The sequence below is a fragment of the Electrophorus electricus genome, chromosome 3 (genome assembly GCF_013358815.1).
Source record: "Electrophorus electricus isolate fEleEle1 chromosome 3, fEleEle1.pri, whole genome shotgun sequence".
In the NCBI taxonomy this organism is placed as follows: Eukaryota; Metazoa; Chordata; class Actinopteri; order Gymnotiformes; family Gymnotidae; genus Electrophorus; species Electrophorus electricus.
This window is the reverse complement of record NC_049537.1, coordinates 1250698-1277500: the sequence shown is the minus strand read 5'-3', so window position 1 is coordinate 1277500 and position 26803 is coordinate 1250698.

Below are 26803 nucleotides of genomic sequence, written 5' to 3'. Positions count from 1 at the left end.
AGCAGGACATGAGGAAAAGGAGCTGAAATTTATAACACTTCTGAAGCATAACAATTCTTTTCTGAAATTCGTTACATAGAGAGACAAATGGAAGAAGGATTGCTGAAAAAAAAGATTAGTGTATAGTATAGATGACGAAAGATGGTAATCAGATTCTCTCTTAGCTCTTATCTTAGAGATTACAGAGACGCCACACTTTGTCTTAACCCCCATCCCAAACAAGAGCTGCAAGATAAATAATTAAAGAAATGAGTGACTGAATAAATAAATAAACAAATAAATTAATAAAAAAAAAAAATTAAAAGTAAAGTAAAATCCTAGTGTTTGTGCAGGATATGGTTGGAATTCATCACTTAATCTCCAGTATATATTCTATATATAATATACTATAAGTATATGTAAATATATGTTCAAGTTCAAGTTTGGTTTCAAGATATGTTTCATTTGTTCATTTTTGCTGGCCATGTATTTGAAATATATTTGAAAGTATTAACTTTAACTATTAAAACCTCTGCATACATTGGGTGCAGCTAGATGTAGATATATTCACAAATCCATTCCTCTTACAGTTCTGGTACATACAGTCACTGTGGCTCACCCTGTGGGACTCTGGTTCTTATCACCTCTGCAGAACACATGGTAGTAAATAGACCCAAAGTGTTTTGAAGAACGTCATTAAACTTTAGTAGTTCAGTGATTTTGCAATAAAACCAACTCTTCTCCCTAAAAGTTATTAATGTCACATCTGGGGAGAGAGCCGATTATGCGTTCAGTACGGTATAATGAGGCTTCCTCTTTAAACGACAATGCACCTTTCACAGCCCTAACAATATTATGTGTACATATGGGTTAAAAAGAAATAAAAATGCCAGTTTTAATTATACATGAATATAATGAAATTATTCTCAGTATATCTAAACATTCTAGTAAAAACCGATTTAAAATATTTAAATAACTTATATAAATATCAAAATATTAAAATATATGACTATTTCCTTTGCATGTGATGCTTCCTGAAACAGCTATTCAAATAAGCCACAGTAATTACTAGTTTTGCAAAGTTTCACTGGTATTGGAGCTTGTAGTCAGAAGGGCTGGCGACATCAGCAGTGAAACGGCGCTAAAACACCCAGCAGACGCCCGTGTGCATGCTTTAGCCTGAAGTCATACTGATGCAACCCTGGGTAAGCATTGTTCAACTATTGTGCCAGCGAGAAGGCATTGCAATTTACTGAGCCCCTGAGCCCTGGCAGCCTTGCTGCGGGCCGGGCGCTGGCATGCTCCTGCCCCTGGTTCCTGCTGACACTCCACTCTTTCGCTCACGCTCCTCTGTTTGGCTCCACGAGAGATTATGGCTTCCAAAGCTTGATAGCTACAGATTTCACTCACGTAATCTCTCCACTTGGCAGCGCAGTGAAGGGGCTGTCCCCCGGCACACGGGTGAACCTGGGAAGAAGGCGGTGACATGGTGGAGCTTCCAGCACTGTGAGCCTTTGCACTGTTACTGCCTACAGGGAGACGTGAGGAATAGACTGGCAATCAAGAAGAACAACCCGGGTGAACACACATGTACCCACTGACTGTCCAATGTGTGTCTCCAGCATTCAGTAGTGTCAGTTTAATATTGGCAGAAAGTATGCTTCATATTATAGCGTATAGCGTATTGTAGCACTTTATATTATCTAGCCACTTGTTTTAGTGTAACAGACTAACAGTGCTTTGATATTCCATCCTTACATATTGGAAAACAAAGTATCTGCATACACAGAGATAGTACTGAATGTCAGTACTGAGTACAAAGTGAGTACTGAGTGTGACACATGTCACATGTTGTTACTCTGTTCTCTGTAGATAATGGTATAGTTTGACTGTAACAGTGGCTATGCAATTTAAAATGTTACTTTCTTTTTACCATCATCATAATAGTGTAAACTGGTAATGTAAATCCATATAATTGTGAGCAGGTTATTCTGAGTAAGTATTCCATCATTATTCTACTGATGAAGGTGAAGTAAATCTGAAAGAAAGGTCACCTGAATCAGCGATCTTATCAAAGTGCCCCAACCCCTTCTTTCACTCCACACAAACGGCCCCACTGCTTGGGAACAAAACACATCAATATTAAGGATTACCCCACAGTAGGCTGGGGTAGTTGTTAGTGCACAACTCACCTTGCGACGAGCTTCATTCGGATCAGTTCACACGCGCAGCAGATGATATCGGTTTAGGAGCCGTGCAGACGAACCCTAATCGATGAATTTTATGTCTCATCCGAAAGCCACACAATGCTGTCATCAGTGTCCGTATTGATCAGAAGATAAAGCCAGTGGTTTTTCTTTAATCATTGTTTGGGATTGTTGGGTATTAACATCATACGCTGAATATGGTGTGAATGAGTGCGTTTGACAGGACGGTGTGCCCTCTACCCCAGCGTTGGCATCAGTGGCAGGTGCCCCTACATCAGTGCTTCTGATGTGTGGACTTCAGAATGTCCTGGATGTACCACATACCTCAGCAAGAGCTATGATAACTATTCACACATTATTATTTACAGATATCAGCTTTACAATCACTCACACAACGATGAGGAACAGCAGCCAGTTTACTCCCAGTTTACTCCCAGTTTACTCTCAGTCAGAAACCACAGACCCCTGGGGGACTGCAGCAGGTGGAGAGGAAGGAGAGGAGGTTCAGACCAGGACAGAGCACCACCCATCACTGGACATACACACACAGAGCACCACCCATCACTGGACATACAAACACAGAGCACCACCCATCACTGGACATACACACACAGAGCACCACCCATCACTGGACATACACACACAGAGCACCACCCATCACTGGACATACACACACAGAGCACCACCCATCACTGGACATACACACACAGAGCACCACCCATCACTGGACATACACACACAGAGCACCACCCATCACTGGACATACACACACAGAGCACCACCCATCACTGGGCATACACACACAGAGCACCACCCATCACTGGACATACACACACAGAGCACCACCCATCACTGGACATACACACACAGAGCACCACCCATCACTGGACATACACACACAGAGCACCACCCATCACTGGACATACACACACAGAGCATCAACCATCACTGGACATACACACACAGAGCACATTCATACAGAATATTCATTCAACCCAACCTCCATGTTCTTCGACTGTGGGAGGAAACCAGAGACCCCAGAGGAAACCCACACAGATGCAGAGAACATGGAGACTCACCGAGACAGGGACTCAAACCCAAAACCCTCATGCCGATAGGCAAAGGAGTGAACCTATTACCATAGTAACACCGATCAGAATTTAGATTCATTTAGATTCCACCGTTACTTGGGTTAATTAGTTAACCAAATTAGAAAATACACTTTTCACTTGTTTGCCTTAACTTTCCAAATGTCTCCATGGTGCCAGACAGACCACACAGAGCTAACGGAGCTTCTCTCTGAGGTGTGACTTCACTGGAAGGAAAACCAGAGTGAGAACAAAGTTTTGCTGTTCAAGGTATTTACACCTGAGCTCCATGTCAGAATGTTACCGACACCCAAGAGTTTTTCTCATGACACATGCAAAGAATATTCTTTTTATCTTCATCTTTTGAGCGTCGACCTTTTCTCTGTTTCTGTCTCTTTCTCATTGCATACACCCCCTCTTTTGGAACAAAAATGGTAAATCCCGAATTTTACACTAGATTAGATGGGTAACAGCAGAGCAGGAGGACTTAGAAGGAGACACTGCTAAGCTAAGGAGTATACTTGAAAAGACCAAAGAACTTCACAAAAAACCACCACCGGCGAACAAGGTCCTGAGAGACATACACTAAGTTTACTTAAAAAAGAGACTCCATGTACTTGCTACGCCGACAATGGCGACGTGAGAGAGAAGCGGAGCGAGGAGCAGGCCGTGGCTTTTCAAGGGGTTTTGCAATGAAAAAACAAGAAACACCAAAATGAATGAATCAGAAATCAAAGTTGAACTGCTGCTCTGTCGTAATGCAAGCCAACGTTCAATTTGCGTACAAGTGCTGAGGTGCACAGGCACCTTTAATGACTCTGGCTTGCAGAGGGTGGGGGTGCTTTCCTCATAGTGAATGAACGTTCAGCATTTTAATCCTCACACTTGCAGAAAGAAGGAAAATGAAACAGCAGATAAATAAAATGAAACACTGTCAGTCAGAACCTTGTTTGAAATTCACCTCTGCTTGTGTGTACAGGGGAAAAAAGTTCCTGTGTCGGTATGTATGTGTGTGTGTGTGTGTGTGTGTGTGTATTTGGGTTCGTGTGTGTGTGTGTGCGTTTGTGCATTTCTGTGTGTGTGTGTGCGCGTGCGTACGTGTGTGTGTGTGTGTGTGTGTGTGTGTGCATGTCTGTGTGTGTGTGTGCGCATGTCTGTGTGTGTGTGTGCACATGTCTGTGTGTGTGTGTGTGTGTGTCTGTGTGTGTGTGTGTGTGTGTGTGCGCACACATGTAGGGATTTATAGAATCAGCACCCTTGTACATCTCACCAGTGCTGTTCCTTACCTCAGCGGTCTGGCTGAGAGGAGACGCTGGGATGTGTGTGTGTGTGTGTGTGTGTTGTTCCTCAGCTCAGCAGTCTGGCTGAGAGGAGACACTGTGGCGATAGGATGTCTTTTTTTCCCTGTCCAAATGCGGCCAAACTCCTGCTTCGTCGCATGCAGAGGCGCTCCAGAGCGGAGAGAAGACGAGCCTTATCTAAAGCACTCGGGACAACAGGATCCGTGCGCAGCTCGAGGACTACACCGCCCTGCGCGGAGAGACTGCGCTGGACTGAAAGGCTCTTTCACACTCTGAGGTGGCATCTTACCAGCTTTTCAATGGCTTCCTGTGGATCATGGCCATATGGGTGCTTGTGGCTGCTGCAGCCTGCTTTATTAATGAATCTGAGTCATACTTTATGAAGAATGTCACATCAGGCATCAGATCATTCACACTTTATGCAAAATGGTGCCAAGTTAGCGTAAACAGCATCTTTGGTATCGCGAAACAGATTAAATTGGCAAATAGTCTAAGAACAGAAGGTACATTACTGCTCCTTAAAGCTTACTGCAGTCAGCGTCTCCCACCGTGATGAGTGAAGAGCGTCTTCCATGTCCAAAGCTTTCGCGGAGCAAAAGGACCATTCTGACATACAAGGACTCTGCGTAGCGTGACAGGGTGAAGGGCCGGTGTTGAGCAGTGGGTCATTCTTAAAGATTTGAAAATCTAGTCGGAGTCTAAACAATAAAAAGAGAACATGTTTGGATCTGCATTCAGCCTCAAACCAATCTGTCAGCTGACAGTGGGGGGTCTCTTCTGCTGTGTTTGCTCTTTTTTTTCCTTGTATGTTTAAGAAGCACACAAAAGCCGGAGCTGTTGGAGTTTTGCTCCGCGACTATATCCCTAAAGCCGAACTCCAAAATAGAATTCTTAAAAAAAAAGGCACAGCAAATGCATTGTAACTCTAGGAGCCCATGCCACATGAGTGGGCTGCTCATTGTGTCCCTGTTCAGGCCTGTTATAGCCGCGCCGGGTAGGGATGGATTAATCCCATATGCAGGTTTGCGGCATGTATTTTTATGCTGTCGACGCATATGGGAACACATTGCAGAAGACTGTAATCCTCTCTGCATAATTTGCTGGAGAGAAACATCTCTAGTGCGTTTAGAGGGCAGCAGTATGACTGGACCTCTGGGAGTTTCTTCAGCTTCTCTTTGCTGGAGATTGCTCTGGACATGTGTTGGGTATATCTATGGTCGTGTGTTGGGTATATTTCTGGTCATGTGTTGGGTATATCTAAGGTCATTTGTTGTGTATATTTATGGTCATGTGCTGGGTATATCTCTGATCGTGTGTCGGGTATATCTCTGGTCATGTGCTGGGAATGTAGTGTTGTCATTTGGGTCAATTGGTTAAATTTACATAGAACTTGGTAAAATATGAAAATGGTACTGGATGTCTGAGAGTTCCACTCTCAGGCGGGACTAGGATGGCCCATGATGAAGAGGCGGGACTAGGGCGTCCCGTGAGGAAGAGGCGGGACTAAGGTGGCCCATGAGGAAGAGGCGGGACTAGGGCGGCCAGTGACAAAGAGGCGGGACTAGGGCGGCCTGCGAGGAAGAGGCGGGACTAGGGCAGCCCATGAGGAAGAGGCAGGACTAAGGCGTCCCGTGAGGAAGAGGCGGGACTAGGGCAGCCCATGAGGAAGAGGCAGGACTAGGGCGTCCCGTGAGGAAGAGGCGGGACTAGGGCGTCCTGTGAGGAAGAGGCGGGACTAGGGCAGCCCATGAGGAAGAGGCAGGACTAGGGTGTCCTGTGAGGAAGAGGCGGGACTAGGGCGTCCTGTGAGGAAGAGGCAGGACTAGGGTGTCCTGTGAGGAAGAGGCGGGACTAGGGCGTCCTGTGAGGAAGAGGCGGGACTAGGGCGTCCTGTGAGGAAGAGGCGGGACTAGGGTGTCCTGTGAGGAAGAGGCAGGACTAGGGCGTCCCGTGAGGAAGAGGCGGGACTAGGGCGTCCTGTGAGGAAGAGGCGGGACTAGGGCAGCCCCTGAGGAAGAGGCAGGACTAGGGTGTCCTGTGAGGAAGAGGCGGGACTAGGGCGTCCTGTGAGGAAGAGGCAGGACTAGGGCGTCCCGTGAGGAAGAGGCGGGACTAGGGCGTCCTGTGAGGAAGAGGCGGGACTAGGGCGTCCTGTGAGGAAGAGGCGGGACTAGGGCGTCCCGTGAGGAAGAGGCGGGACTAGGGCGTCCTGTGAGGAAGAGGCGGGACTAGGGCAGCCCGTGAGGAAGAGGCAGGACTAGGGTGTCCTGTGAGGAAGAGGCGGGACTAGGGCGTCCTGTGAGGAAGAGGCAGGACTAGGGCGTCCCGTGAGGAAGAGGCGGGACTAGGGCGTCCCGTGAGGAAGAGGCGGGACTAGGGCGTCCTGTGAGGAAGAGGCGGGACTAGGGTGTCCTGTGAGGAAGAGGCGGGACTAGGACAGCCCGTCCTGCAGAGCTGTTCCTCTGGATTGCTGTTGACTGTTGCTGGGCACACGCTCTGCGCGGCTCTCCCTGTGCTGCTGGAGGGACTCAACTGACTGAATAATTTGTACGTTTTCGTTTTTGCTTCTCACAGCTCCACTGGCGAGCTGCTTTCCCTTTATCTTATTCCTCCATCTCAGTCTGAGTCACCCGAAGTCCTCTTTTAAACGATCAAAAAACCTGATCAGAGACAGTGGGCAAGGTCAAACCCCTATAGATGACACACACACACACACACACACGCACACTCACTCCCACACACACTCACTCACACACACACACTCACACATACACACTCACTCACACACTCACACACTCACTCACACACACACACACACACACACACACACTCACACACTCACACATACACACACACACACTCACACATGCCATTGTTCCGTATTGATCAAGCAGCACGAGGGGTCCCTGTAAATGGATGACCACCTGAAATAGATCTCTGACGGTGCAGTGAGAGAGTGAGAGAGAGAGGGGGAGGGGAAGAGAGAGAGAGAGAGAGGGAGATAGAGAGAGAGAAGGACCATGAGGAAGAGAGAAGAAAGTTTAGTTGCGGCAGCTACAATCCACTTAACCTACATCAATGACAAATACAGAACAAAGAAAAAAGCAGGTTTGTTCTTTCATCTGCTGATGGACTAGCATGTATACGTTCAATACACTCCCTCCTTCTCCATTTCGGACTACAGATAGTGGGCCCCTCTTTTCGCATTCAGCTTTGCAACCAATTATCTTTTTGCCCTCTATCTGAAGTGATTAATATAGGAGGGCTGGCCTCTTTATGCCTGCCATAAATCACATTAGCTGCGTCTTCAGACCTGCTGCTCCACTGCTGGTGAGTGAGTTGGAGATCCACTCCATGGAGGGTCTGAGGTATTGATCTCATCACTGAAGCTCTGGATCAAGGTGGAGTAAAGGGACAGAGGTCAGGAGGTTTGGGGGCACATGCCCTGGTGAGAGGTCAGAATTCTGGGCTGAGTTCAGCATGTCATGACTGATAAGCCTTGTGCAAACATTCATAAGACGCTGATTTGATCATCTCAAAGAAGATGTTGTGTTTATGCCGAATCATATTGATCCTCACAGATATCGCCCTCACTGTCGAAGGAACTCTTGAGTCCATATAAATCTGCCTTTATTCATGGGAGGGAGTAATGTGTGTTTGTGAATCTAGAGATTCGAACGCACAGCGGTACATGGAGAGGTTGCGTGTGTGTGCTCGTGTGTTAGCACTCAGAACACCAGCAGGGCGTGATGATAAAGACTGGAAGGAGAACAGGTCACCGCCCAGAGAAATGTTGGCAAGGTCAGCTGATAAATATGAATCATCACTCATCCCTCATCAACTCACCTGTTTATTTTAAATTCTGTGCTTAGTTAAAAATGCATGGCTCTTTTTCCAGAGCAGGAGTGTGAGCCAGAGTATCAGCCAATGGTGAAAACCATGGAATCTGGGAACGTAGAGAGAGAGAGAGAGAGAGAGAGAGAGAGAGAGAGGGACAGAGAAATAGAGTGCTATAGATGAGAAAGAGTTCCAGAACTCCAGCTAGGCAGTGCGAGCTGGACAGGGGGCGTAGCGTTCCACTCTTCCTACTCCACAGCCTCCTTTAAAACCTCCACTAGCTCATTAAGGCAATGATCCGTAGACCCAACGTGCGTCTCACCTGAGGGAGTGCTCTGTAAAGGCAACCTGCTGATCCATTCTCTCCATGAGTGTAGATGACAGAGAGGGAGAAATGGACAGAGAGACAAAGAGAGCGAAGCGAGGGAGAGAGAGAGGGATGGAGAGAGAGAGGGAGGGAGAGAGAGAGGGAGGGTTATATCAAAGATAATGAGTTATATAAGTGTACTGTACAACTACACAAGTTCTTTCTTCCTTCCTGCATCTGTCTGGGAAGCACTCAGCACTACAGTCAAGCTTAGTGACCCTCTCAAAGCAAAACTCAACATCACACTTGTCTACTTTCTCTCTGAATGAAGTGTCCCTTCCTATAGGTACTAAGATATATATATATAAACCATGTTTATGAAGGTCTGGGAAACACACAGAAACACACGGTCAACCTGAACAGAAATTCAGAATCACAATCATGATGTACAGTATATTACAGATCTTGGTGTGTGTGTGTGTATGTGTGTGTGTGTGTGTGTGTGTATGTGTGTGTGTGCTTTCACATATATTTCTTATTACTTACGTTTCTTAGTTTAGTTTGGTCTGAATCTGTGTTTCTGTCAGAGGACAGAGTGATAGATCACAGTGTGTTTAACCTCACACACTTTTCCTGTAGCACTGACTCACAGAGACAAGGGCTGGATCCAAATGTACTTGATACAAGAACCAGAACCCGAGTGCATTTCTGAACCGAACCACAGGCTTGGCCAGAGAAAACAATCAGAGAATAAGACCAGAGACACAGTCCAAAAGCCGAACTCGAAGTGGCAGAAAATGTGATCGATAAAACAAAGACCACAACACTTAACGCGAATGCTCCGAATTGTGTGGTATATGATGCAAGACTTTGCAAAGGCTAACGCACCACTGGGCTATATATATATAAGCCACATGCTTAACAAAAGCGCAGAACAGGTGAACTAATGAGGGATTCAGGAGTGGCTAGAGAGCACCCTCAGAAGGCAGGGTGCTGACATTACAGCTACCCCCCAGGTTCCTTCATCTCCCTCCCCATGCGCCTTCCTGCCCCCGCAGTCTCGCCCTCGGGGCACCCAGCCTGTCGCCCAGGCCCCTGCTGCCGGACGACCGGGACGCGCGCCGTACGGAGAGCACTGCTTGTGATCGCTTGGCAGGAAATGGATGAACCCGCGCTCTGGAGGAGGAGTGTGGCTCGCGCGACAGAAATGCTTCCCTGGGTGGCTCTGCTCAAGAGCCCAGTCCTCTGCGGGGGAGGATGGTTAGCATGCAGGAAACTGAAGGACTCTCACCGCATGCCTCTCGGAGGTCACTGGCAGTTCACACGGCTCATTGTGGATACTCGTGATTATGAAACAAGTCTTAAGTTGAAGATGAATGTCACTGATCAGTGATGCAGGATGATGTATTTCTGTGCAACTGACAGATCTGAGGAAATCATGTACTGGAAATCATGGGAGGGTCTAGCACTCCATCAGAGGCCAAAGTCACCTGACACTGCTCTCCCTGTTCTGATCTGAGATCAGCCCCTGGTCCAGGCCTGTCTCCCTCCTACTTCAAACAGGCAGCTATTTTGATCTGAGATCAGCTTAGCCAGACAAACCTCATGCCCATGATTCATGCCAGCACTCACTTGGGAACTTCTACATGTTGAGATCAGGCTTCCTGCTGTTACTTGTGTATTTTTATCACACGCCACAGATAAAGACAGCAGATCAGTTATGCTTTAACGAAAGCATACGTATCTGAACACAGCCAGGAGAGAATCCTCAACTTGCTTTCATCATTGACCTTGACAGGATCAATATAAATGTACGTGTGCATATACACAAGCACACAGACAGCAGGAGTGAGACATCAGAGGCGCTGTGGAGCCGTCGTAAAGCCACAGAAGGTGCAGCCTCCTGATTTGGCCATATCATATCATCTCACATCCCCACTGCACCGACATCATGGCTGTCACAGGCTATGAAAACAAGCCTGTCATAGAATACGATGACATCACAGAGTACGATGCTGTCACAGAAAATGACAGAACAATTCAGCCACATAGAATGAGAGAATGACATCACTGGAGTATGATGCCATCACAGAGAATGATGCTGTAATGGGGTATGATGATGTGATGGAATGTGAAAAGCCACTCAAATCAAGCTATAGCAGCTCTGTCAGACTATTTTGTGAAAATAAGCAAACAAACAAACAAACAAACAAGCACAAAACTCTATGTAATAGTGCATTCAGACACGTAATAGTGCATTTAGACATGTAATAGTGTACTCTGACCTAATGCTTGACCACACACAGGGATGGAAATGACCAGCTACCAGGCCTTCACATTGTTACAGTCATTGACTACAGGTTAATTAAATGTATCATGTGAATAAGTAGTATCGCTAGAAATATTTATAGTACACGCATTACAATAGGGAAATTGAAGCATCATTGATTATATATATATATATACAATTCATTATATATATATATATATATATATATATATATATATATATATATATATATATATATATATATATATATACACCCACACAAGCACACACACACATACAACACTGTTATATATATATACACACACACACATACAACACTGTTATATATATATATACACACACACATACAACACTGTTATATATATACACACACATACAACACTGTTATATATATACACACACACATACAACACTGTTTTATATATATACACACACACACATACAACACTTATATATATACACACACACATACAACACTTATATATATATACACACACACATACAACACTGTTATATATATACATATATACACACACATACAACACTGTTATATATATACACACACACACATACAACACTGTTATATATATACACACACACATACAACACTGTTTTATATATATACACACACACATACAACACTTATATATACACTCACACATACAACACTGTTATATATAAACACACACACATACAACACTGTTATATATATACACACACACATACAACACTGTTATATATATATACACACACATACAACACTGTTATATATATATATATATATACACACACACACATACAACACATATATATACACACACATACAACACTGTTATATATAAACACACACACATACAACACTGTTATATATATATACACACACACACAACACTGTTATATATATACACACACACAACACTGTTATATACACACACACAACACTGTTATATATACACACACACATACAACACTGTTATATATACACACACATACAACACTAATATATATACACACACAACACTGTTATATATATACACACACATACAACACTGTTATATATATACACAACACACAACACTGTTATATATACACACACACTTACAACACTGTTATATATATACACACACACAACACTGTTATATATATACACACACATACAACATTGTTATATATATACAGACACACGCATACAACACTGTTATATATATGTACACACACATACAACACTTTTATATATATACACACACACATACAACACTTTTATATATATACACACACACACATACAACACTTATATATATACACACATACAACATTGTTATATATATATACACACACACATACAACACTGTTATATATATACATATATACACACACATACAACACTGTTATATATATACACACACACATACAACACTGTTTTATATATATACACACACACATACAACACTTATATATACACTCACACATACAACACTGTTATATATAAACACACACACATACAACACTGTTATATATATACACACACACATACAACACTGTTATATATATATATATACACACACATACAACACTGTTATATATATATACACACACACACATACAACACTTATATATATACACACACATACAACACTGTTATATATAAACACACACACATACAACACTGTTATATATATATACACACACACACAACACTGTTATATATATACACACACACAACACTTATATACACACACACAACACTGTTATATATACACACACACACATACAACACTGTTATATATACACACACATACAACACTAATATATATACACACACACAACACTGTTATATATATACACACACATACAACACTGTTATATATATACACAACACACAACACCATTATATATACACACACACTTACAACACTGTTATATATATATACACACACACAACACTGTTATATATATACACACACATACAACATTGTTATATATATACACACACACGCATACAACACTGTTATATATATACACACACACATACAACACTGTTATATATATGCACACACACATACAACACTGTTATATATATACACACACATACAGCAGTGTTATATTTATATATACACACACACACACACAACACTGTTATATATATACACACACACATACAACACTGTTATATATATACACACACGCATACAACACTGTTATATATATACACACACACACACATACAACACTGTTATACATATACACACACATACAACACTGTTATATATATACACACACACACACACATACAACACTGTTATATATATACACACACATACAACACTGTTATATATATACACACACAGACATACAACACTGTTATATACACAAACACACATACAACACTGTTATATATAAACACACACACATACAACACTGTTATATATATACACACACACTTACAACACTGTTATATATATACACACACACAACACTGTTATATATATACACACACATACAACATTGTTATATATATACACACACACATACAACACTGTTATATATATGCACACACAAATACAACACTGTTATATATATACACACACATACAACACTGTTATATATATACACACACACACATACAACACTGTTATATATATATACACACACATACAACACTGTTTTATATATATAGACACACATACAACACTTATATATACACTCACACATACAACACTGTTATATATAAACACACACACATACAACACTGTTATATATATACACACACACATACAACACTGTTATATATATATACAAACACATACAACACTGTTATATATATATATACACACACACACATACAACACTTATATATATACACACACACATACAACACTGTTATATATAAACACACACACATACATCACTGTTATATAAACACACACACACATACAACACTGTTATATATACACACACATACAACACTAATATATATACACACACAACACTGTTATATATATACACACACATACAACACTGTTATATATATACACAACACACAACACTGTTATATATACACACACACTTACAACACTGTTATATATATACACACACACAACACTGTTATATATATACACACACATACAACATTGTTATATATATACACACACACGCATACAACACTGTTATATATATGTACACACACATACAACACTGTTATATATATACACACACACATACAACACTTTTATATATATACACACACACACATACAACACTTATATATATACACACACATACAACACTGTTATATATATATACACACACACATACAACACTGTTATATATATACATATATACACACACATACAACACTGTTATATATATACACACACACATTCAACACTTATATATACACTCACACATACAACACTGTTATATATAAACACACACACATACAACACTGTTATATATATACACACACACATACAACACTGTTATATATATATACACACACATACAACACTGTTATATATATATATACACACACACACATACAACACTTATATATACACAAATATACAACACTGTTATATATAAACACACACACATACAACACTGTTATATATATACACACACACATACAACACTGTTATATATATATACACACACATACAACACTGTTATATATATATATACACACACACACACATACAACACTTATATATATACACACACATACAACACTGTTATATATAAACACACACACATACAACACTGTTATATATATATACACACACACACACAACACTGTTATATATATACACACACAACACTTATATACACACACACAACACTGTTATATATACACACACACACATACAACACTGTTATATATACACACACATACAACACTAATATATATACACACACACAACACTGTTATATATATACACACACATACAACACTGTTATATATATACACAACACACAACACTGTTATATATACACACACACTTACAACACTGTTATATATACACACACACAACACTGTTATATATATACACACACATACAACATTGTTATATATATACACACACACGCATACAACACTGTTATATATATACACACACACATACAACACTTATATATGTACACACATACAACACTGTTATATATATACACACACATACAGCAGTGTTATATTTATATATACACACACACACACACAACACTGTTATATATATACACACACACATACAACACTGTTATATATATACACACACACACATACAACACTGTTATACATATACACACACACATACAACACTGTTATATATATACACACACACATACAACACTGTTATATATATACACACACGCATACAACACTTATATATATACACACACATACAACACTGTTATATATATACACACACACACAACACTGTTATATATACACACACACACATACAACACTGTTATATATATATACACACACTTACAACACTGTTATATATGTACACACATACAACACTGTTATATATATACACACACACACACATACAACACTGTTATATATATACACACACACACATACAACACTGTTATATATACATATATACACACACATACAACACTGTTATATATATATACACACACACATACAACACTGTTATATATATACACACACACATACAACACTGTTATATATATACACACACATACAACACTGTTATATACACACACACACACACACAACACTGTTATATATATATACACACACATACAACACTGTTATATATACACACACACATACAACACTTATATATACACACACACATACAACACTGTTATATATAAACACACACACATACAACACTGTTATATATATACACACACATACAACACTGTTATATATATACACACACACAACACTGTTATATATATACACACACATACAACATTGTTATATATATACACACACACGCATACAACACTGTTATATATATACACACACACATACAACACTGTTATATATATGCACACACACATACAACACTGTTATATATATACACACACATACAGCAGTTTTATATTTATATATACACACACACACACAACACTGTTATATATATACACACACACATACAACACTGTTATATATATACACACACGCATACAACACTGTTATATATATACACACACACACACATACAACACTGTTATATATATACACACACACATACAACACTGTTATATATATATACACACACAAACATACAACACTTATATATATACACACACACATACAACACTGTTATATATATACACACACACAACACTGTTATATACACACACACACAACACTGTTATATATATACACACACACACATACAACACTGTTATATATATACACACACGCATACAACACTGTTATATATATACACACACACACACATACAACACTGTTATACATATACACACACATACAACACTGTTATATATATACACACACACACACACATACAACACTGTTATATATATACACACACATACAACACTGTTATATATATACACACACAGACATACAACACTGTTATATACACAAACACACATACAACACTGTTATATATAAACACACACACATACAACACTGTTATATATATACACACACACTTACAACACTGTTATATATATACACACACACAACACTGTTATATATATACACACACATACAACATTGTTATATATATACACACACACATACAACACTGTTATATATATGCACACACAAATACAACACTGTTATATATATACACACACATACAACACTGTTATATATATACACACACACACATACAACACTGTTATATATATATACACACACATACAACACTGTTTTATATATATAGACACACATACAACACTTATATATACACTCACACATACAACACTGTTATATATAAACACACACACATACAACACTGTTATATATATACACACACACATACAACACTGTTATATATATATACACACACATACAACACTGTTATATATATATATACACACACACACATACAACACTTATATATATACACACACACATACAACACTGTTATATATAAACACACACACATACATCACTGTTATATAAACACACACACACATACAACACTGTTATATATACACACACATACAACACTGTTATATATATACACACACATACAACACTGTTATATATATACACAACACACAACACTGTTATATATACACACACACTTACAACACTGTTATATATATACACACACACAACACTGTTATATATATACACACACATACAACATTGTTATATATATACACACACACGCATACAACACTGTTATATATATGTACACACACATACAACACTGTTATATATATACACACACACATACAACACTTTTATATATATACACACACACACATACAACACTTATATATATACACACACATACAACACTGTTATATATATATACACACACACATACAACACTGTTATATATATACATATATACACACACATACAACACTGTTATATATATACACACACACATTCAACACTTATATATACACTCACACATACAACACTGTTATATATAAACACACACACATACAACACTGTTATATATATACACACACACATACAACACTGTTATATATATATACACACACATACAACACTGTTATATATATATATACACACACACACATACAACACTTATATATACACAAATATACAACACTGTTATATATAAACACACACACATACAACACTGTTATATATATACACACACACATACAACACTGTTATATATATATACACACACATACAACACTGTTATATATATATATACACACACACACACATACAACACTTATATATATACACACACATACAACACTGTTATATATAAACACACACACATACAACACTGTTATATATATATACACACACACACACAACACTGTTATATATATACACACACAACACTTATATACACACACACAACACTGTTATATATACACACACACACATACAACACTGTTATATATACACACACATACAACACTAATATATATACACACACACAACACTGTTATATATATACACACACATACAACACTGTTATATATATACACAACACACAACACTGTTATATATACACACACACTTACAACACTGTTATATATACACACACACAACACTGTTATATATATACACACACATACAACATTGTTATATATATACACACACACGCATACAACACTGTTATATATATACACACACACATACAACACTGTTATATATATGCACACACACATACAACACTTATATATGTACACACATACAACACTGTTATATATATACACACACATACAGCAGTGTTATATTTATATATACACACACACACACACAACACTGTTATATATATACACACACACATACAACACTGTTATATATATACACACACACACATACAACACTGTTATACATATACACACACACATACAACACTGTTATATATATACACACACACATACAACACTGTTATATATATACACACACGCATACAACACTTATATATATACACACACATACAACACTGTTATATATATACACACACACACAACACTGTTATATATACACACACACACATACAACACTGTTATATATATATACACACACTTACAACACTGTTATATATGTACACACATACAACACTGTTATATATATACACACACACACACATACAACACTGTTATATATATACACACACACACATACAACACTGTTATATATACATATATACACACACATACAACACTGTTATATATATATACACACACACATACAACACTGTTATATATATACACACACACATACAACACTGTTATATATATACACACACATACAACACTGTTATATACACACACACACACACACAACACTGTTATATATATATACACACACATACAACACTGTTATATATACACACACACATACAACACTTATATATACACACACACATACAACACTGTTATATATAAACACACACACATACAACACTGTTATATATATACACACACATACAACACTGTTATATATATACACACACACAACACTGTTATATATATACACACACATACAACATTGTTATATATATACACACACACGCATACAACACTGTTATATATATACACACACACATACAACACTGTTATATATATGCACACACACATACAACACTGTTATATATATACACACACATACAGCAGTTTTATATTTATATATACACACACACACACAACACTGTTATATATATACACACACACATACAACACTGTTATATATATACACACACGCATACAACACTGTTATATATATACACACACACACACATACAACACTGTTATATATATACACACACACATACAACACTGTTATATATATATACACACACACACATACAACACTTATATATATACACACACACATACAACACTGTTATATATATACACACACACAACACTGTTATATACACACACACAACACTGTTATATATATACACACACACACATACAACACTGTTATATATACACACACATACAACACTGTAATATATATACACACACACATAACACTGTTATATATACACACACACTTACAACACTGTTATATATATACACACACATACAACACTGTTATATATATACACACACACATACAACATTGTTATATATATACACACACACACACGCATACAACACTGTTATATATATACACACACACACACATACAACACTGTTATATATATACACACACACATACAACACTGTTATATATATACACACACACATACAACACTGTTATATATACACACACACACACATACAACACTGTTATATATATACACACACATACAACACTGTTATATATATACACAAACACATACAACACTTTTATATATATATACACACATACAACACTTATATATATACACACACACATACAACACTGTTATATATATACACACACACAACACTGTTATATACACACACACACAACACTGTTACATATACACACACATACAACACTGTTATATATACACACACATACAACACTAATATATATACACACACACAACACTGTTATATATATACACACACATGCAACACTGTTATATATATACACAACACACAACACTGTTATATATACACACACACTTACAACACTGTTATATATATACACACACACAACACTGTTATATATATACACACACATACAACATTGTTATATATATACACACACATGCATACAACACTGTTATATATATACACACACACACATACAACACTGTTATATATATGCACACACACATACAACACGGTTATATATATACACACACATACAGCAGTGTTATATTTATATATACACACACACACAACACTGTTATATATATACACACACACATACAACACTGTTATATATTCACACACACACACACATACCACACTGTTATATATACACACACACATACAACACTGTTATATATATACACACACAGACATACAACACTGTTATATATATACACACACACACATACAACACTGTTATATATATACACACACATACAACACTGTTATATATATACACACACACATACAACACTGTTTTATATATATACACACACACATACAACACTTATATATACACACACACACATACAACACTGTTATATATAAACACACACACATACAACACTGTTATATATATACACACACACAACACTGTTATATATACACACACACATACAACACTGTTATATATACACACACATACAACACTGTTATATATATATACACACACACAACACTGTTATATATACACACACACACAAACAACACTGTTATATATACACACACACATACAACACTGTAATATATATACACACACACATACAACATTGTTATATATATACACACACGCATACAAAACTGTTATATATATATACACACACACATACAACACTGTTATATATATATATATACACACACATACATACAACACTGTTATATATATACACACACACACATACAACACTGTTATATATATACACACACATACAACACTGTTATATACACACACACATATACAACACTGTTATATATATATACACACACATACAACACTGTTATATATACACACACACATACAACACTTATATATACACACACACACATACAACACTGTTATATATAAACACACACACATACAACACTGTTATATATATACACACACAGACAAAACTGTTATATATATATACACACATACAACACATATATATACACACACACATACAACACTGTTATATATACACACATACAACAATGTAATATATATACACACACAACACTGTTATATATATACACACACACATACAACACTGTTATATATATACACACACACATACAACACTGTTATATATACACACACACATACAACACTGTTATATATATACACACACACATACAACACTGTTATATATATACACACACACATACAACACTGTTATATATTCACACACACACACACACATACCACACTGTTATATATACACACACACATACAACACTGTTATATATATACACACACAGATATACAACACTGTTATATATATACACACACACACATACAACACTGTTATATATACACACACACATACAACACTGTTATATATATACACACACACATACAACACTGTTTTATATATATATACACACACACATACAACACTTATATATACACACACACACATACAACACTGTTATATATAAACACACACACATACAACACTGTTATATATATACACACACACGCATACAAAACTGTTATATATATATACACACACACATACAACACTGTTATATATATATATACACACACATACATACAACACTGTTATATATATACACACACACACATACAACACTGTTATATATATACACACACATACAACACTGTTATATACACACACACATATACAACACTGTTATATATATATACACACACATACAACACTGTTATATATACACACACACATACAACACTTATATATACACACACACACATACAACACTGTTATATATAAACACACACATACAACACTGTTATATATATACACACACAGACAAAACTGTTATATATATATACACACATACAACACATATATATACACACACACATACAACACTGTTATATATACACACATACAACAATGTAATATATATACACACACAACACTGTTATATATATACACACACACATACAACACTGTTATATATATACACACACACATACAACACTGTTATATATACACACACACATACAACACTTATATATACACACACACACATACAACACTGTTATATATAAACACACACACATACAACACTGTTATATATATACACACACACAACACTGTTATATATACACACACACATACAACACTGCTATATATACACACACATACAACACTGTTATATATATACACACACACACAACACTGTTATATATACACACACACACAAACAACACTGTTATATATACACACACACATACAACACTGTAATATATATACACACACACATACAACATTGTTATATATATACACACACACGCATACAAAACTGTTATATATATATACACACACACATACAACACTGTTATATATATACACACACACAACACTGTTATATATACACACACACACATACAACACTGTTATATATATATACACACACACAACACTGTTATATATACACACACACTTACAACACTTTTATATATATACACACACATACAACACTGTTATATATATACACACACACACATACAACACTGTTATATATATACACACACACACATACAACACTGTTATATATACATATATACACACACATACAACACTGTTATATATATATATACACACACACACAACACTGTTATATATATACACACACACATACAATACTGTTATATATATACACACACATACAACACTGTTATATACACACACACACACACAACACTGTTATATATATATATACACACACATACAACACTGTTATATATACACACACACATACAACACTTATATATACACACACACACATACAACACTGTTATATATAAACACACACACATACAACACTGTTATATATATACACACACATACAACACTGTTATATATATATACACACATACAACACTTATATATATACACACACACATACAACACTGTTATATATATATACACACACACAACACTGTTATATACACACACACAACACTGTTATATATACACACACACACATACAACACTTATATATACACACACACATACAACACTGTAATATATATATACACACACAACACTGTTATATAGATACACACACATACAACACTGTTATATATATACACAACACACAACACTGTTATATATACACACACACTTACAACACTGTTATATATACACACACATATAACATTGTTATATATATACAAACACACGCATACAACACTGTTATATATATACATACACACATACAACACTGTTATATATATACACACACATACAACACTGTTATATATATACACACACAGACATACAACACTGTTATATATATACACACACACACACATACAACACTGTTATATATATACACACACATACAACACTGTTATATATATACACACACACATACAACACTGTTTTATATATATACACACACACACATACAACACTTATATATACACACACACACACATACAACACTGTTATATATAAACACACACACATACAACACTGTTATATATATACACACACACAACACTGTTATATATACACACACACATACAACACTGTTATATATACACACACATACAACACTGTTATATATACACACACACAAAACTGTTATATATACACACACACACACAAACAATACTGTTATATACACACACACATACAACACTGTAATATATATACACACACACATACAACATTGTTATATATATACACACACACGCATACAACACTGTTATATTTATACACACACACATACAACACTGTTATATATACACACACACAAATACAACACTGTTATATATATACACACACACAACACTGTTATATATACACACACACTTACAACACTGTTAAATATATACACACATACAACACTGTTATATATACACACACACACACATACAACACTGTTATATATATACACACACACACATACAACACTGTTATATATACATATATACACACACATACAACACTGTTATATATATATATACACACACACACATACAACACTGTTATATATATACACACACACACATACAACACTGTTATATATATACACACACATACAACACTGTTACATACACACACATACAACACTGTTATATATATATACACACACATACAACACTGTTATATATACACACACACATACAACACTTATATATACACACACACACATACAACACTGTTATATATAAACACACACACATACAACACTGTTATATATATACACACACAGACAACACTGTTATATATATATACACACATACAACACTTATATATATACACACACACATACAACACTGTTATATATATACACACACAGACATACAACACTGTTATATACACAAACACACATACAACACTGTTATATATAAACACACACACATACAACACTGTTATATATATACACACACACAACACTGTTATATATATATATACACACATACAACACTTATATATATACACACACACATACAACACTGTTATATATATACACACACACACAACACTGTTATATACACAGACACAACACTGTTATATATATACACACACACATACAACACTGTTATATATACACACACATACAACACTGTAATATATATACACACACACAACACTGTTATATATATACACAAACATACAACACTGTTATATATATACACAACACACAACACTGTTATATATACACACACACTTACAACACTGTTATATATATACACACACACCATACAACACTGTTATATATATACACACACATACAACATTGTTATATATATACACACACACGCATACAACACTGTTATATATATACACACACACATACAACACTGTTATATATATATACACACACATACAACACTGTTATATATATACACACATACAGCACTGTTATATTTATATACACACACACACAACACTGTTATATATATACACACACACATACAACACTGTTATATATATACACACACACATACAACAATGATATATATACACACACACACATACAACACTGTTATATATACACACACACATACAACACTGTTATATATATACACACACACATACAAGACTGTTATATATATACACACACACATACAACACTGTTATATATACACACACACACACATACCACACTGTTATATATATACACACACATACAACACTGTTATATATATACACACACAGACATACAACACTGTTATATATATACACACACACACACATACAACACTGTTATATATATACAAACACATACAACACTGTTATATATATACACACACATACAACACTGTTTTATATATATATACACACACACATATACAACACTTATATATACACACACACACACACATACAACACTGTTATATATAAACACACACACATACAACACTGTTATATATATACACACACACACAACACTGTTATATATACACACACACATACAACACTGTTATATATACACACACATACAACACTGTTATATATACACACACACAACACTGTTATATATACACACACACACACAAACAATACTGTTATATACACACACACACATACAACACTGTAATATATATACACACACACATACAACATTGTTATATATATACACACACGCATACAACACTGTTATCTATATACACACACACATACAACACTGTTATATATACACACACACAAATACAACACTGTTATATATACACACACACAACACTGTTATATATACACACACACTTACAACACTGTTAAATATATACACACATACAACACTGTTATATATACACACACAAACACACATACAACCCTGTTATATATATACACACACACATATACAACACTGTTATATATACATATATACACACACATACAACACTGTTATATATATATATACACACACATACATACAACACTGTTATATATATACACACACACACATACAACACTGTTATATATATACACACACATACAACACTGTTATATACACACACACATATACAACACTGTTATATATATATACACACACATACAACACTGTTATATATACACACACACATACAACACTTATATATACACACACACACATACAACACTGTTATATATAAACACACACACATGCAACACTGTTATATATATACACACACAGACAACACTGTTATATATATATACACACATACAACACTTATATATATACACACACACATACAACACTGTTATATATACACACACACACAACACTGTTATATACACACACACACAACACTTATATATACACACACACATACAACACTGTTATATATACACACATACAACAATGTAATATATATACACACACAACACTGTTATATATATACACACACACATACAACACTGTTATATATATACACACACACATACAAC